Here is a 19,467-nt window from a genome sequence, read left to right as displayed (position 1 = left end):
ATATGGTTTATGCATGTATATTCAACTATATGTGCCCAGATTTATATGCATTTATACATAAATATATAAGCAATACATTTATGCATACACATATGTAAATATGAATTTGCATATACATGTATATGCTTTTAAATAAAAAGAAATAGTTTGAGACCCTATTATTAACAAATGATTGAAGTTGAGTGAGGAGATCACAGATGGGTCTTGGTTTATTCCTCCTATAAAAGGGGAAAAGCCCCTCCCAGGGCCTCAAACAGCCAACAGACACTGGCAATTCACAGCATATAGTCCCCATTAATCTATTTCTTGGAGTCCTATGGTAAGAATCTTGCTGAATTGAAATCACCCCCATTTCATCACTATGCAGTCAACCTTCTTCATTCACAGATATAGAACCTGAGGTCCAGTGAAGCACACAGTTAATGATGGCAGGGACTTGCCCAAGGTCATACAGATAGTAAGCAATGAAGAGGGAACTTAGATCTTTTGATTTACAAGTGCAATTATCTTTACACTCTGCATCATGTTGTCTTCTCTATTATAGAAATTATAGAGCCCTGTTCAGTAAGACATTATATTGTATTAGACTCAATTTAAAAATATTAATTATTAAAGTATTAAAAGATAGTTTTTAAATAAATAAAATAAATTTTAAAATATAAAATTAGGTGTGAATCCTTAATATAGTATTACAATAATGTTTGTATGTATGTTTTCCAGATAACTGACATTAACCAGAACCTTCTTGTCATTGATATTAAACATTTAGAGTTGTTTTTCTAAACTGTACTAGAAGAACACAAACACCAAGACTTTGAGTCAGGAAATCTGAATTTGAGTCTTCTTTCTCTCAATTAATAGCAGCATGACCTTGGGAAAATCATTTTACCTTTTCTAGGTTTCAGTTTCTTCATCTATGAAATGAAGGGGTTAGATAAGGGGATCTCCAAGGTCCCTTCCATGCTACCATTTTGTGGTTATATACCCCAGATCACACTGACTGGCTGGACACAAGGCAACATATATTAGATTTATATCTAGAAAGAATTTTAGAGAGAAATGAATTCAACCTTTTTAATTTACAGGTGAGAAAGTGGGGGGGGCAGAGAACTAAGGTCACATAGGAATCAAGTGGACAAACTAGGATTAGAAGCTGGGTCTTCTGATTTATCACTGGATGGTAAAATGTTAGTTGAATCAAAATGAAAAACACCTAAGGAGGATCCACTGAAAGGATTACTATGTTGTCAAGATACCTCCTGAATCATTCATAATTATTGCTCTTTAGTATGCTGATTGAATAATAAAAATATTGAATCTCTTCTGTTTTTCTGTGGTATTTTTAGTCAGTGATAAAACATTCTTCAGACCCTGTACTTTCACTCAGGCATGTGCTGGTTAATGTTTAACAGTCCAGAGGGGGAAATGTATGTGAGCACATTTTTAAAAAAATGTAATTTTATTAACATTTTCTTAAGTTTAGACAATCAACAAAACAATAAACCAAACCTTGATTTGTAGCATCTGCCAATTTCTGAGTTGTAAATGCTCACACTAAAAATTTAATAATTAGATCTTGAGCCAGGAAGATCTGGTTCTAGCTCACCCCTGCTTTAACTGCAGTGCATGTACAGAAACAACCACAAAAATTATAACTCTGTAGTGTGTTCTGTGAGGACCAGAACTAGTAATTTTGCCTCTGTATCTCCAGCATGTTGCATAGCACCTTATAGGTATTTAATAAATGTTTGTTAAATTTGCATAATGCTTACTTGTTTCTTATAGCTTGTCTAACTTGTCCTCACAATATCTTTTGGTAATTGGATTACAATATCTTGATTTGGACAAAGTGAAAAAAAAAAAGAACCTGCAATGTTAAATGACAAAGCTAGTTGAGTGATAGAATCAAGAGAAGAAGACTGGTCTCTCAGTTACAGGAGCAGTACACTTTTTCATTGGATTGTATTGAATCTTCATGGGCTAAAAGTTCTATGTATGATGTACATATATGCAATATCTTATTTACACTTCCTCCCTCCAAATCCCCAAAACCTGGTACCAGTCAGAATTTTTATTCTGTTTTCTCGTTTCTTTTTTCTTAATTAATTAATTATTTTACACATTTCTAAAATAGTCTTGCTGCAAAAGCAAACAATCCCTCCTTCCCCTTACAAAGACAGAGAAACCCCATGAAAAATAAGGTGAGAGAAAAAGAAATTATACTTCACTCTGTGTTCAGATAACATTGGTTCTATTTCTAACTCTGTTAGAGAAGTTGCTTCAAGCTTTTTCCCCCATAGTCACTATGGCTAACTAAGTCCTTCCATCTATTCCTCCCCACTCCCATTTATTCTATTCTCTCTATCCTTTCACTTTATCCCTCCTCAAAAGTATGTTGTGGGGCAGCCATGTGGTGCAATGGACAGAGCACTGGCCCTGGAACCAGGAGTACCCCAGGCCAAATCTTTCCTAAGACACTCAAACAATCATCAAGTCCTGTGACCCCAGCTAGTCACTGAACCCCACCACCCTGCAAAAAAAGAAAAAGAAAGAAAAGTGTGTTGTTTCTGATTACCCTCTCCCATGATCTTCCCTCTATCACCCCTTCCTCCCCTCCCCCTGTCCTCTTTCTCCCATCCTCTTCCTCTCCTTTTTTCCTCTGGGTAGATAGATTTCTATACCCTATTGAGTGTGTATGTTGTTTCCTCTCTGAGACATTTTATATAAGAATGAAGACTCACTCATTCCTACTAACCTTCTCCCCTTCTACTCCATTGTAAATCTTTTTCTTGACTCTTTTATTTAAAATATATCATCCCATTCTGCCTCTCTTATCTCTTTCTCTCAGTACATTCCTTTTTTTGCCTACTGACTCCATCTTTATATTATACCTTCATTTTCAGCTCTCTCCTTCTGACTGCTATAATAATTGAGGAATGTTCATATGAATCGTCAGTATCATTTTCCCATGTAGGATTACAAGCAGTTCAACATCATTAAATCCCTCATAATTTGTTCTTTCTGTCCACCCTTTCTATGCTTTGTCCTGTATTTGAAGACCAAAATTTCTGTTCAGCTCTGGTCATTTCAATAGAAAAGCTTGAAATTCCCCTATTTCATTAAAAATCCATCTTTTCCTCTGAAAGAAGTTGTTCAGAGTTGCTGGGTAGGTGATTCTCAGTTTTAATCCAAGCTCTTTTGTCTTCCAGAATATTATATTCCAAGCCCCATTAGCCCTTATGTAGACACTGCTAAGTCCTGCACAATCCTGACTGTAGCACCATGATATTTGAAGTGTTTCTTTATGGTTGCTTGTAATATTTTTTCTTTGACTTGGAAATTCTGGAATTTGGTTACCATATTCCTGAGAGGTTTTTTTTTTTGGGGGGGGGCTTTCTTTCAGAAGGTGATCAGTGGATTTCCTCAATTTCTATTTTACCTTTTGCTTCTAGGATATGAGGGCAATTTTCCTGGAGAAATTCCATAAAAATGAAGTCAAGAATCTTTTCCTGGTCATGATTTTCAGGTAGCCCAATAATGTTTAAATTATCTCTTCTAGATCTGTTTTCTAGGTCAGTTGTTTTTTTCCAATGAGATTTTCACATTTTCTTCTAATTTTTCATTCTTTTGGTTCTTTTAATTGTTTCTTGATTTCTCACAAAGTCATCAGCTTCCCATAGTTGCATTCTACATTTGAAGGAGTTATTTTCTTCAGAGAGCTTTCTTATCTCCTTTTCCATCTGGCCAATTCTGCTTTTTAAGGTGTTCTTGTCCCATTAACTTTTTGGAATGCTTTTTCTATTTGGCCTAAACTGGTTTTTAATATGTTATTTTCTTCAACTGTTTTTGTATCTCCTTCACTAAGTTGTTGACTTGGTTTTTGTAATTTTCCTGTATTGCTCTCATTTATCTTCCCAATTTTTTCCTCTACATCCATTACTTGATTTTAAAAATCTTTTTTGAGTTCTTCCATAGCCTTAGCCCAATTCCTGTTTTTCTTAGAGGCTTTGGCTACAGAAGCTTTGATGTTGTCATCTTCTGAGTGTGCGTTTTGATCCTCCATGGGACCAAAGTAATTATCAGTGGTCAGATTCATTTTTCTGTTTACAATGACCATGGTTTTAAGTGTTTTGGGGGTACTTCCCCAAATACTTCAATTCTGTCAAAGTCTTATGGGAGGCTCTAACTTTCTAGTCTGTGCTCTGGTCTGTGGATGACCACAAGTACTCTCCTCTACCCTGAAGCTGTGAGGAGGGTCCCCACTCCACTATGGCAATAGAAGGCCCCAGACTATGAACAGGTTTTGAATATGGACAAAGGAATAAAGTCCTGTCCCAGGGACTGTGGGGATACCTCTGCAATCTTCCCCCACCCCCATATTGTCCGTGGGTTGAACACTCTGGAACCAGCTGCTAGGTGGCTCCTCAGGCCTGCTTCCCATTCCCCATGCTCTGTCAGAGTTTTCCGGCTTACCCTCCTAGTTGTCTTTGGTGAACCCTGGGTTGGGAAGTCTGGAAACAAATGCTGATGCCACAAACTCTGGTGTCCCCAGGCACCCAGGTACCCCACAGGCTGTTCCTGGAAGGTTAGAGCTGGTTTGCTATGGTACAGCCAGCTGTGGTCCCAGCTGCAATTTCAATTCCAATCCCTGTCCTTGTTGAATAGACCTTTCCTGTGGATCTACCAAGTTGTCTTGGACTGGAAAGTTGTTTCACTCAGTCTTTCTGTGGGTTCTGCCCCTCTAGAATTTGGTTAGAGTCATAATTCCATAGCATTTTTGAGATGTTTGGGAAAGAGCTTCTGGGAATTCCTGCCTTCACACTGCCATCTTGGCTCTGCCCTGCCAGTCAGACTTTTAAATGAACAAAGATAAATAATGTGAGCCCCATTCTCTCCCTTTCTCTTTGTCTCAAAAAGATATTTGCCACCATCTCTTCATTTCATCAGTCTACAAGAAAAGGCCCTTCTCCTTGACAAGCCCAGGTCCTTTCCATGTGTCTTTGATTCCATCATCTCCTATCTCCTCTAGCAGACTGCAGTTTAAACCATCTAGTCTTTAATCTCTCCCTATTTTCTGGTTCTTTCCTTACTATCTTCATAACCAAGCCTCTCCCTATCCCTTAAAAGCCTCCCAAGACTTCCTTTCAAGAATCATACTATGTCTCTCTCTCTCTCTCCTCCTCCCTTTCTCAGTCTGAAAAAAGATGCCTATATTTTGTGTCCTCTTCTTTTCCTCTCCTTTACTCCTTTGCAATTCAGTTTTTGACCTTGTCATTTAAAGAATATAACATAATCATGTTATTAATAAAATTGTGATTTGTGATTTCAATTAAAAATTATTTATTATTTTAAGCCTGGGTATCCTGATCTTCCCCATACTTTTATTTTTTATTTTTTATTTATTTATTTTTATTTTTTATTTTTTTCTTTCTATTGACCCTGTACTCAGTGTGTAATCTACCAATCTAGATTCCATAGGGTCTAACTACCACTGGCATTTAACAAATAAAAGGTACTATGTTAGACCTGGAGATACTAAGACAAAAATAGTTATCTGCATGGGGAGATATCTTAGGAAACCTTCATTGTTAAGACACTCATGTATTTATTGAGAGATCCCTATGAATTTAGTACTGTACTAGCTCCTGGGAGGTTCCCCTCAATAGGGGAATACAGGGTGTCTAGATCCATTATTTCATCTGCAGAGGAATCTGAAAGTAGGGAAATTCTCTCCATTCCTATAGGCAATTGCCTGTAATTCATAATCTTAGAGAATTGCCTGAGGCACCAAGGGTTAATAAAAGATTTGTTCAGCATTGCATAGCCAGTATAGGTCAGAGGAATGACTTGAATGCAGGTTTGCTTCCTCTCAAAAAGAAGATATCAAATAAATCTAGTAGAGAAAGAAAATTCAATGTCCCATAAATTAGTCATGGGTCTTTTAAAAAAATCTTATTAACACTATTTTAAAAAAAAATTACTTCCCTATCCCACCATTACTTGTAACACAAAAATACAATCAAACAAAACCAAACCAATTCCTTAGTCTATTGGCTCTTTTTGAAAATAATATTTTCTCCCTTTTTGGTAATAAAATGATCTTTGACTTATAGAAGCCTTGACAGAATTTCAATTCACCACTGGCAGCCCTTAAATGAAACTCAAATTCCAAATGAAATTCTGTATGTAACCACATTACTCAAACAGTAAAAATCGTCAGCTCTCTCCAAAGTGAAACCAGTTTCCCCACAGCCACCTAATAACTATCTTTCAACATCATTCAACAGTCATAGCTACATGCAGATGACTCCTAAGAAAATCTGACCTACTGGACAAAACCCTTCCAGATCTTCTTTGTATATTACTAATGTCAAGTCAAGGGTAATTAGGAAACAGGCAAGTTGAGGGAAGCAGGGAGAGAGCAAGTCATTTGGAGTTAACAAAAGGATAGAAAGTGAAGAAAGGGGGCTTCTAATCCTCACTTTGGCTTCTTTTATGATTTTCCCTTTCTGTTTAAATTAAACAGAAATTTGTTTGTTTTTGTTTTCTCCCCCTCCCCCCCCAGTGTTAGCAATAGAAGAGAAAGTAGAGGGAAAGGGGGAAGAAGAAGTGAGGAGGAGGAGATGATAGTTTTTGCCAGAGACAAAGGGGAAACTGATATAAAAAGATAAAACTCCAAAGCACAATATATTAAAGAAAGGAAATTCCATAGAGAAGCAAGGAAACAAGTTGTTATATGGGGGTGGAAGGAAAAAATGTGGAGACTCAGATCTATGACCCATGTTTATTGATGTCCAAAACTCCCCAAATTTCATACAGATACAGATTATCTGGTTTCTGATGTAGCAAATACTCTGATTTAGTCAAGCTAAGATCATAGCTCTAGAGCTGGAAATTATCTTGAGGTCATCTAGTCTAACCCTTCATTTTATAGAGGAAGAATTTGAGAATTAGAGAAGTTAAGGAATTTGGAGATGGTCACACAGGTAGAACAAAGATTTGAACTTACATGCTCTGGCTTCAAATCCAGTGTTTTTTCCAATGCCTCTGGTATATTTTTTTCTATGGTTATAATAAAATTTTCCAGAGTAGCTGAAAATTTGTCTAAGATATCTGGTAATCCTATAAAAATGTAGTCAGTTACATAGGCCTTTAATTTAAACAAAATCAAGCAACTAAGAAAGAAAAATTAATCTGTAATCAGGGGACTGGGTTTGAATCTTAGCTCTGCTACTTATTGTAATTTTAGGCAAGTCACTTTTCTGGGTCTTGGTTTTCTCATGTATGTATTGAGGTAGATTAAGGAATTCGTAAGGTTTCTTCCAGTATTAAAAGCCTATGAACATTCCTGCTTATTTTAAATCAAAATTAACAGGAATAAACAGCTCTCTTCTAATGTGTATTGTTGAGTTGTTTCAGTCATGGCTATCTGTGATCCCATTTCGGATTTTCTTGGCAAAGATACTGGAATGGTCTGACATTTCCTTCTCCAGCTCATTTTACAAATGAGGAAACTGAGACAACAAGGTTAAGTGATTTGCCCAGATCACATAGCTGATAAACCTTTGAGGCTGAATTTCCTGACTCCAGCCCCAGTGCTCCATCTGCTCCACCACCTATTTGCCACCTATGTGTACCAGGATGAATGAAACTGTGACAATCCCAATGCATCTCTGAGACTAATAGTGGCAAACAGTCTGGTTGCTAGACTGTGTCTAATTCTTATAAGGGACATTTCTTGTTTCCCCTACTCATTAGGGTTTCCCCCACTCAATTAATGTGTGTGTGTGTGTGTGTGTGTGTGTGTGTGTGTGTGTATTTTGTCTTTATTAATCTGTATATAGTTGTTCCTCTGAGATCTCTGTGTTCCTAGGTGTTCTTTTGTGGCACAGTAGGTTAAGTTCTTTAAGGGAAGGAATTGTTTCTTTTATTTGTTTTTGTCACTTTTATACCAACACAGGATTTGGCACAATATTTTCCCCCCTTAGGTGCTACCAGTGGGAAAAAACAACAAAATCCCCTCTATCTCTGCAGATTAGCAACCCATGGTCTGATTAAGTTCTAGAGAATTGCCTAGAGCACTTGGAAACAGAATGACTTCTCCAGAGACATAAAGCCAGAAAGGGTCAATCAAGACTTGAACCCAGGTGCTGATGTTGACTCCATGCTATTTCCTCTAATCACAACTCCAGATTGCCTTTCTTTTTTTCTCTTTTTTCCCCTTCTTTCTTTTCTTTTTTCTTCTTTTTTCCCAATCACATAATAGATATTTAATAACTCCTTGTTGAGTTTGATTGAATTGAACTACAAATCCTATGCTACAAAAAGATGAAGTTGGGCCCTTCAAGCTAAGATTGAAAATACTTCTTTTGTTTCCTAGGATTAAAGACATTGAAATTCCGGTTGCTTATTGGTATGATAGCAGCCAGAGGAGCAGAGGTCAAATTTATACAATGAAATAAATAACATTAGAAAGGATCAGTTCAGTTTTGATGACTAAATCAGATCGACTGCACCATTAAATTGTATTCAGTCACTCAGTAATGACTGAGGAAGAACCACTTCTTATGCCATTTTGAAATGTATTCAGTGACTGTGTTAGAGACATGGCCCACTTTGACAATAATCTAGCACTGACTAGGGACTTGGGCAACAGTTGTACATTGTTATCTAATACATTGATAACTGAAATCAAAGGCTAATGAACTGTGAGACAAGATACTAAATGCTTCATTATTTACTTGGGATAATTCACTTGCCAAGTCATATCCTCTTTAAACCTCAGTTTCCTCTCTATCTATATAAGTATCATCTATTGTGCATTATTACTATTATTATTGTTTTTGAGAGGTAAGTTGGTCAGTGGATAAAGAATTGACCTTGGAGTTAGGATGACCTGGGTTCAAGTCTACCTCTGACACATGTTGGCTATGTGACCTCTTCCTGTCTTAGGTAACTCTCTTAAGACTCTAAATTGAAAGCAATTATCAACCTACATTGGTGAAAGGATAGTCCTCCTCAGAAACTCCCTATGCGAATGAATCACAAGTCTGTTCAAACTATTTTTTCTGGTGTATTATTGTCATTTACTCTGCCAGGGAAGGGATGAAGAATTAAGAGCTTTTGTTAGAGAAAAACCTTGAACTTCTCAGAGAGATGAATCACATCAATTCCAATTGTCATTCTTTTCAACAAAACGGGGAAAACCCTCCTAAAAACAATTTTCAAGAAATAGGCAAAGGCAAAAGGCAGACTACAGAGTGACGTAGTCGACCTCCACGGGGGCCACTGAATCAAAACAGGTACAGAAGATCTATTTAGAATTGATTAGCTCCTCCCCAGACAACTCTGGAAATGGCAGGTGAAGGCCAGCAATTCATTCAATTGTGAAGTAGGGAAATAAGTTTTTACTACTTTCTGTTGTCCTTTGTCATTCAATTCAATTCAATTCAATTCAATTCAATTCAATTCAATTCAACTCCAATTCAGCATAGTTTAATGAAAAGAATACCAGACTTGGAGTCAGGAATGATATGAGTTTGAATTTTACCTTTAGTTTTTCCTAGCAATGCTCCCATGGACATATCACTTTTAACTTTTCTCATCTATAAATGATAATGATGATGATAATGATGATGATGATGGTAACAATAACTGAAGTATATAGTTTACATAGTTGTTGTGAGGATTAGCTGATATAATGCATTTAAAAGTGCTTGTTAAATCTAAAATTGTTCTTTAAGTGGCAATTAGGAATAGGACCAATGAATTGAGGAAGTTATAGGGAGTTGACAGAATAAGGCAGGAAAGTATCTGGTTCTCCCAAATCCCCCCCCCCCCCAATAATTTAAAATAATGCCTCAAAGTAAATTTTAGAGCAGTGGAAATAATTAAAAATTGGGAGAATGCAGTGATCCAGTCTAAGAAAACTTGGGAGGAGGTAAGAAAAGATCTGAATCCCCAGATCTGCTGATCTGGTCTGATTAAAGTGCAGACACTTTTGTTTAGATTTAAAGAGTCAACAAGCTGTAAGAGCAGCTAGGTGGTGCTCTGGCCCTGGAATCAGGAGGACCTGAGTTCAAATCTTACATCAGACACTATCTGTGTGACCTTGGGCAAATTGCTTAACCCCCTTGCCTTGCAAAAAACCTTTTTTTAAAAAAGAGTATTTATGTAGATGGTAGGCCCAGTTTTTGAAGCTTTTTCCACTATGGATGGTGTTGAGGCGGTGAACCCTCCCCTAAGGCTTGAATGCAAAGATCTGGGGACACTGATTGGAGTCCAACTTTCAAAAAAGGCATGAACATACAATAGGGAGTACAGTTTGCAGAGGGGTGAGGGTTGTGTTGGTTGTAGTTATTGGAAGAATGACAGAGTCCTTCAGGGCAGAAGGGTCGTAGGTGGTGTATTCTGGGGTAGAAGGAGGATGAGAGCATCTTCTGTGGCAGTGATTCTAGGGACTCTAATACTGACTTAGAGGAAGAGAGGAGTACCTGAATTTTCTTATAGATCAAGATGTGAGCTGGAAGAGAAGGCCACACCTGGCTTGGATTATTGAACATTGGAAAAACCAAGAGATCAAAGATCATCAGACAGAACTCAGAAAGCAACAACAAGGAAAAACCTGCAGCTTGAGACATTTACCACACACTCAGTATCAGAGCCCAACTCTAAGATAAAGTTAAGAGCTAAGAAATACTTTGTTTAAAAAAAAATGGGTTAAAAAAACAACAAAGAACCAAACCATAGATAGCTAATTTAATGATAGAGAAGATCAGGATTCAAACTCAGAAGAAGACAAATCAGGGTCTCTAGCTCAAAAAGAGGGTTTTTGGGGGGGAGTGGAAGATTAAAAAGGACTTTTGAAGTGAAATAAGACAGGTTAAGAAATAATTGGTGAAAGAAATGAGTAATGCAAGAAAAATCAAGAAAATTATGAAAAAAGTAGTGGTCATGTTCTCAAAAAAAAAGTTAACACTGAAATAGATTTAATTAAAAGAGATAAGCATGGAAACTACATAATGTTAACTTTTCTTTCTTTCTTGGGAAAAGAGATTCAAAAATTCACTGAAGAAAATAACTCCTTAAAAATCAGCACTGGGCAAGGAGAAGTTAATGATTTCATGAGATCTCAATGAATAATAATATAAAATCAAAAGAATGAAAAAATAGAAGAGAACATGAAATATCCCATTAGGAAAAAAAATGACTGACCTGGAAAAAAATTGAGGAGAAATAATATGAGAAATTCAGATACCTGAAATTTATGATAAAATTTTCCAGATAGTGTATTTCAAGAAATTATTAAGGAAAAGTGCCCTGAACTTCTAGCATTAGAGATAAAATAAAAGGTGATTGATCATCACCTGAAAGAGATTCAGGAACATTACAGCTAGGTTTTAAAAGTTTCCAGGTCAAGGAGAAATTATTACAAGCAACTAGAAAGAAAAAATTTAAATATTATGAAACTACAGTCAAGATCACATAAGATTTAGCAGTTTCCACATTAAAAGACTAAATAATGTAGAAGGTAATAATCTGAAGAACAAAGGAGCTAGGTTTGCAACCAAGAATAATCCATCCAGAAGAATTGAGTGTAATTCTGAAAAGCAAAAATGTATATTTAATATACTAAAGGATTTTCAGGTATTCTTGAAGAAAACACCAGAACTGAACAGAAAATTTGATTTACAAATATCAGGAATAATATAAGAAGATAGACACAAAAGTCTAATTCTAAGGGATTTAATAATGTTAAATTATTTTTATATGAAAAAAGTGATATTTATAACTTAGGTAATTAAGAAGAGTACACATAGATAGAAGGTTTGGGGTTGAGTTGATTATGATGGGATGATTGTACAAAATAAAGTTGACTAGGGAGAGGTAAAAATGGAGCAAATTATTTCATACAAAAGAGGTATAAATGTAAATACTGTTACAATGAAAGGAGAAGATAGTAGAGGATGGATAATTAGGGAAACTTATTCTAATGAGAACTGAATTCAAAAAAAGAATAACATATACATTTAGTAGGCTAAAAAAGACTACTTACAGAGAAATAGGAAGGTAAAGGAATGGAATGAGGGAAGACTTGTAAAAGGGTATATTGATTAGGGAGGTAGTAGTCAGAAGTAAATTAGACTTCTGAGGAGAGTAAGGTTAGAAAGTGAAACAGAAGGTTAAGAAGAAAGGGAAAAAAATAGAATAGATATTATTTTAAATGTAAATGGATTGAAATTACCAATAGAAAGATAACAGAATAAATTAAAAAAACAAAACAGAACATGACACTGTTATTTAAAAAAAAATTTAAAATGAGAGATAAATATAGAATAAAAATAAAGGGCCAGAGTAGAATTTATTATGCTTCAGTTAATGTGAGAAAAGGTAGTGATCATGATCTCAAAAAAAGTTAAAACTGAAATAGATTTAATTAAAAGAGATAAGCATGGAAAATAATGTTAGAAGGGATCATAGATAATGAAGTAATATGATTTTAAACATATATGCACCAAATGCTATAGCATTCACATTTTAAAGGGAACAGTAAGTGAATAACAAAGTGAAAATAGAAACAGAACCATAACAGTAGGATATTTTAATCTTTCCCTCTCAAAAACTAGATAAATCCAACAAAAATGAATAAGAAAGAAATCAAGGAGATTAATAGCATCTAAGATGAGCTTAATATGATAGACATCCCAAACTTCTAATCTACCAATCTAGGAAACAATAGGGTAGGTTCAAGGACATGGAGCCAAATTAAACCTGAGAAGGAAAGAAGAAAAATTCTGCTGAGTTGTTAGATTATCTGAGCCAGAATATCAGACTGCTTCCCTGGTATCATTTCAATTCTTTTTTTTTCGATTCCTTTTCTTCTATTCACATGGGGTGGAAGATAGCTCAATGGACTTGGAGTCAGGAAGACCTGGCTGGCTTAGAATCTTTTCATACTCTTACTTGCTAAGTAACCTTGTATATGTCACTTATCCTCTCTCAACATCAATTTCCTCAACTGTAAAATGGGGGTAATGATAATACCCACTTCACAGGTTGTTATAAGTGTCAAATGAAAATTATACATAAAGTAAGCCAATAAAATTTAAGTTAAATGAAGAAAAGCAGAGATATGAAATGCACCTTTTCAGATCATAATGTAATAAAATTACATTAAAATACCATGAAAACATATAATTAAAAATTTCAGAGTGAGTTACAAGCCAATTGGGATTTAGTGATTTACCCAGGGTCACATATTATCTAATAAGTGTCAGCTTGAGGCTAGATCTGAAAAAGGTCTTCCTGACTCTAGAGTCAGTGCTCTACCCACTATACCACCTTTCTGCCCCACACATTAAAAATTGCTTGAAGATTAGATAATCTAATATTAAAGAATGAGTGAATTGAAGATCAAGTTAAAGAAATAAATAATTTTATTAAGGAGAATGTTAATAAAGTGACATCATACCAAAATTTTGAGGATGCTGCAAAAGCATTAGAGGAAAAAATATATATTATATATATATATATATATATATGCATGTATGCATTTCTAAATATTTACATACACAAAATAGAGAAAGAACAGACCAATGAATTGGGTATGGAATTTTAAAAAAATAGAAAAAGAACAAATTAAAGCTCCCAATTAAATACCAAATTGGAAGTCTTGAAAATTAAAAGTAACATTAGCAAAACTGAATGAAAGAAAACTATTAAATTAACAAATAAAACTGGGAATTGGTTTTCTGAAAAAAACTAATAAGCTATATAAACCATTTAAAAAGAGAAGAAAAACAAATTATTAGTATCAAAAATAAAAAAGTGAGTGTAGCATTAATGAAGATGAAATTAAAATAGTTATTTGCTCAATAAATTTAACAATTTAAGTGAAATGGAAGAATGCTTACAGAAACATGAACTGGATTAACAAGAATTAAATTGGCTTAACCAGATTAACAAAAGAGGAAAAATAGTGTCTAAATAAACCAATTTCTGTAAAAAGAAATTGAACAGGCCATAAATAAACTTTCTAAGAAAAAAAGCCTCAGGACCAGGTGGATTTAGAAGTGAATTCTATCAAACATTTGATGATCAACTAATTCTAATAATAAATAAATTATTTGGAATAATAGGCAAACTTCTTTTATGAAATAAAATACTAATACCTAAATCATGAAAAGCAGAAACTGAGAAAAAAAATTCAATTTCACTAATGAATATTGATGCAAAAATCCTAAATAAAATAGTAACTAGGAAACTACAATAACATATAACAAAGATTATACATTATGGCTAAGGGAATTTATTTCAGAATTCCCAGACTGATTCAATATAAGGAAAACTACTAACATCATTGGGTGTATAAATAAACAAAGTAACAAAAAAATCACATGCTTTTGACAAAATATAACAATCATTCCTATTAAAAATACTTGAGAGCATAGATATAAAAGGATTGTTCCTTAAAATGGCAAGAAATAGCCACCTAAATCATCAAACATCATTTATAATGGGATAAGCTAGAAGTCCTTCCAGTAAGATCAAGAGTGAAATAAGGATGCTCTTTATCACCAATATTATTCAGTATGGTATTAAAAATACCAACAATAGCAATAAGAGAAGAAAAAAGAAATTGAAGGAACCAGAATGGGTAATGAGGTAATAAAAGTATTTTTTCTGCAGACAATATGATGATATACTTGGAAAATCCCAGATTCAACTAAAAAGTAATTGGGCAGACTGGTAGTGTATGAACTGAATCCACTCAAATTATTAGCATGCCTATATTATCAACAAATCCCTGTACAAAGAGATAGCAAGAAACAGTCCATTTGAAACAACTAAAGAAAACATAAAATACCTGGGAGTATGCCTACCAAGACCAACCAAAAACTATATGAACATAATTATAAAACATTTTTATATGATTAAAATCAGATTTAAATAAATGGAGAAGTATTTATGGGTAGGCTAGCCAGTATATATGACATGGACATAAATAGAGATATCATAAGTAAATTGGAAGAACATGGAACATATGACTTATTAGACATATAGATAGAATTTATGAATAAACAAGAGATAACTGTGAAATGTAAAATGGATAATTTTGATTACATTAATTTAAAAAGGTTTTGCACAAATAAAATTAGAAGGAAAGCAGAAAACTAAAAAGAAAAACTTATAGACAATTGAATAAAGGCTTCAAATCTCAAATGTATAAAGAATTTTATGAAATTTATAAGAATACAGGTCATTCCCTGATATGAGCAGGCAGTTTTTTAGAGGAATAAATTAAAAGTATTTATGAAGTGTGTTTTAGATTTGCAATGTAATTTGTGTATATTATTACCTGTGAAGTAGGTATTATCATTACCCCCATTTTATGGATGAGGAAATTGATGTTGAGAGAAGATAAGTGACATGTACAAGGTCACTTAGCAAGTAAGAGTATGAAGAGAGTTTCTACTCCCTGAAACCAAGTCCATTGAGCTATCTCCCCCCCCATATGAATAGAAGGAAAAGAATAGAATGAATAGAATCATAATGACACCACAGAAGCAGTCTGGTATTCTGGTTCAGATAATGTAACAACTCAGCAGAACTCTTCTTTCCTTTTCAGGTTTAATTTGGCTCCATGTCCTTGAACTACCCTATTGTTTCCTAGAGAAGTTTAGCTTTTGGTAGCATTGACTCCATTAGTTCTCAAAGTGGATGTCCTTACTGGTAGATTACAAACTGATGTACTTCCCATTGGTACCTTGGTGCCTCCCACATATACCCTTTGATCAATACTGCAATTTGTTTACTAGTTAAGTAGAAATTGTTTTTTCCCCAAACTGGGCTCTTTCAATTGGACTGAGGAATGCAGAGAGATGATTTGTATGTCTATTTGTATGTATATATGTCTGTGTGTAGATGGAAAGGAGTAGGTCAGATGGTTGTGATGAAATGATAATATCACCACTATGCTGCTAGAATAAGGTAAAGAAACTAGTTTGGCATTTCCTAATCTTTACCAAGATGAGGTATTCTTTAATTTTTTTTCCTGGAGTTATCTTTAAAACAAATAGATTACCAAGAAGTGAAATTGAATTTTTATAATCTGGTACCTTGTTCTAAAATCGATATATTGTTAATCACTTTCCTTCTTTTTCTTTCCTCTACAAAGCACCCTTTTTGTCATACTTTCCTTAAATGAGACGGTAGCAAAATGGAAAAAGGTAGGAAGATCTGGATTCCAGTCCTGCCTCTGATTTAAACTGAGCACCTGATCCTGAGTAAGTCATCTCTCAGGACAACTCCAAGTCTTCCAGAATATTTGTTCTTTGGCAATTTGAGAAGAGTGTTTTCTTACTGGGAGATCTCCACATCAGGGAAATAAGGTCAGGTCAGTGAATAATAGAAACAAACCATAATCCAGTGAAAACTAATCCTTAACTAATCAGGTTCTGCATTCCTCACAAGTACCATTTATTGTTTCATTCTCTTGCTTTTGTTTCTTGTAAAATCCCTTTTCATCTTCATGCATTTACTTACACCGTTCTTCCTTCCCTATATAGTACTCCATAAGGCACCCTTCTTAAACTCCTCTTGGGTAAGTCTGCATGGAAGGCAAGTGCAAGGAAGTGTACATTTGACCTACTTCTGGGATGTAATGTAGATACCTTTCCCCTACCACTTCAGAGCATGTATAGATTTCCTCTGGTTACTTCTCAATGACCTTGATGACTCAGAAATTCTTTCTGTGTGGTATCTTTTAATTGTAGGCATATTAAAGGCATGATGCTCAATCTTGAGGTCTCCTCATCCTGTTGATTTCAAAGTGTAAGGATGTCTCTAAGTTACCAGAAGGGCTAGGGGTGTGTGTTTGGGGGGATAGGTGGGGAGATGCACTTTTCCCCACTCTGTTGAAAACCTCAAGTCTCCTAATAAAGAGTGATGCTGGGATAGAGCTTCATCATATTTGTATGTTCTTTTCTTTGGTAAAGATTCTTGCAAGATCCCAAAAGGCAATGGAGTTTTCCCCTTCCCAGATATCTGAGCAGCAGAGTCATAGCTACCAGAGAAATTGTGGTACCAATAGAAATAGAATCAAACAGACCAAAAGGGAAAGAAGTACCAAAAAAGAAAGACAATGCTGGAAGGAAAGAGCCCTTTGGTATTGATGGGACTGTTCTCAATGGATGTAAAAATGTCAAATAGATAATTAACAGACCTTACAAATAAAATATTCGCAAATGTACCAATGGAGCTTGAATATTACCCATCCAACTGATTTTATAAGTAGTTATAAGTTACTAGATTTTGTTCTAATGAATCTGTGATTCTTGATTCTTTGTTAAGTAGATTTTTGTACATGGGAATAGAACTGTCTGTTGTACATCAGGTTCATATTGAATATTGGATACTTCAATTATTCACCCTTTTTATGGGGATGGGGGGTCAGGGTGACCTTAGACTAGAACCAAAAGTAGAGATGGGGGAGTAACAAAGCTTTATTGAGAAAGCAGGCAGTTTCAGAGCAATGGACCTCAGAGCTATAAACACTAGGACAAGATGAGCAAAAGGAGAGGGGTGAGTGAAAATTAATTTCTTAAATTAATTAACTCACTCATCATCTCAGAATCTGTAGCTTCTTTCACAGTTCATCTTCAGTACCATCTTCTTTATTTAGTGCCAAAGAGAATATCTGAACTTAGTTCTAAAAATTATTCCACATCCATAGTATCATTGTACCATACTATCTCCATCAACTTCAACTCAAGCTTGGAGAAGGAATCACCTTTAAAATATTCCCCACAAATGATTATTCAATCCTTGATTAAACATTTCTAGTACCAAGGAACTCTCAGTTTCACAAAGCAGCCCATTTACTTTTCAGACAGATTTAATTATTAGGAAGGTCTTGAGATCAAGTTGAAATTTGCCTTCCTGTTACTTCTATTCAACTTCTAATCCTTTCCTTGTTCAGAACTAGCTGTGTGAGAGGATGTTGCAGTTAATTATAGGACTTTCAAGTTATAGGTTGTTCTAGTACATAATTATTCGTTTCTCCACTGAAATCCTTCTCTACAGCTATATCATGGAGGTGACCCTGGATTCTCCAAGGCTGTGTCAATGGAGTGAAAACTATTTTCCTACTTTGAGCTTGGATTTTGGAATGAACTATATGTCAGTCATCCCAGGACCAGAAGACTAAATTTGGAAAGTTGCATCTCCAGCTTGCTTCTTAAGTGCCATAATTTTTAGCCACAAACATTTCTGACAATCATTTATTGAATTGTAAGGAGGTTATAATCTTTGATGGAGAAGATTCCATATCAACAAAAGCATGAGTCCTTGGAGAATTGAAGTTATTATCTATTATTATTGTTGTCATCTTTATTAGTATAGTAGTAGTAGTAGTAGCAATTCTTAGAATTAGTAGTTATTATATTTAGATATTAAATCCATATATATATACATAGATTTATGTTACCTACCATGTTTTATTAATAGTAATTATCAATCAATCAGCAAGAATTTATTATATGTCTATTATGTGCCAATTCTCTGCTAGGCACTAGAAGTACAATGATAGAAAATGGACAATTCCTGTTCTCAAATATTTTAGAGATGTACATTTATGGAATAAACATATCCAGAATAAATCTATGATAAATCAAGGTAGTTTTTGTGTACCAGAGTAATAATAACAATATTTTTATTTTAATTGTAAGGAAGATAAGATCATGTATATATAATGCATTTTTATAAACTATAATGTATTAATAATAGCATTTATATAATACTCTAGGATTTGCACATATCATTTTCACAATAATCCTGGTAAGTTGGGGCTATTATCTCCTTTTACAGCTAAAGAAATAAAGGCACAGAGAGGTTACGTGACTTGCCCAGGATCATACAAGTGAGAATTGTTGTAGGTTGGATTCAAAATCAGGTCTATTCATTGGACAAAGTTGTTATTATCCCTATTTTACATAATACAATATATGTTAAATGTGACATATATAACATATTTTATAAAGTAATTCATGGCTTACAAAATGGATTCTGTACCTTTTTTCATTTGATCTTCAGAAAGTTCAAATAAGATTATTAAATTGGCACAGATCATCTATTAGTCTCCTAGCAGTGAGCAAGGTCTAAAATGAATGGGACATTGGCCAGGTGAATTTTTTGAAATAGTAGATAGTATGTGAAATCACACATGGAACAATATCTTAGAAATATAAGATACCTAGTTGCCATGGGCATTCAAGGAGGACAATAGTCTCTTGTGTTCTATTCTTCAGATAGCCATTCCTGGAAATTTTAAAGTCCATAAGTTCTTAGAATCAGGAGGAAAATTAGAGATCATTTAGTATAGGGATTTTAGCCTGAGGTCTGTGAATTTAATTATTTAATTAATGAATTATTCTGAGAAAGGGTTTGATGATTTCACTAGACTGTCAA

General features: G+C 34.6%; 1 long non-coding RNA gene across 2 annotated transcripts; it reads left to right on the top strand.

Moving 5' to 3' along the window:
- Positions 1–15,586: 15,586 nt before the first annotated feature.
- Positions 15,587–16,639, top strand: LOC141518257 (uncharacterized). Of its 2 annotated transcripts, none has more exons than XR_012477132.1 (3): positions 15,587–15,628; positions 16,178–16,396; positions 16,569–16,639. It is a non-coding gene; the product is annotated as an uncharacterized LOC141518257 (long non-coding RNA). The 2 variants fall into 2 exon arrangements; XR_012477133.1 differs by lacking the exon at positions 15,587–15,628 and adding an exon at positions 15,826–15,990.
- The last annotated feature ends 2,828 nt before the right edge of the window (positions 16,640–19,467 follow it).

The sequence above is a fragment of the Macrotis lagotis genome, chromosome 1 (assembly GCF_037893015.1).
Source record: "Macrotis lagotis isolate mMagLag1 chromosome 1, bilby.v1.9.chrom.fasta, whole genome shotgun sequence".
NCBI lineage: Eukaryota > Metazoa > Chordata > Mammalia > Peramelemorphia > Peramelidae > Macrotis > Macrotis lagotis.
This window is presented reverse-complemented; position numbering and strand designations above follow the sequence as displayed.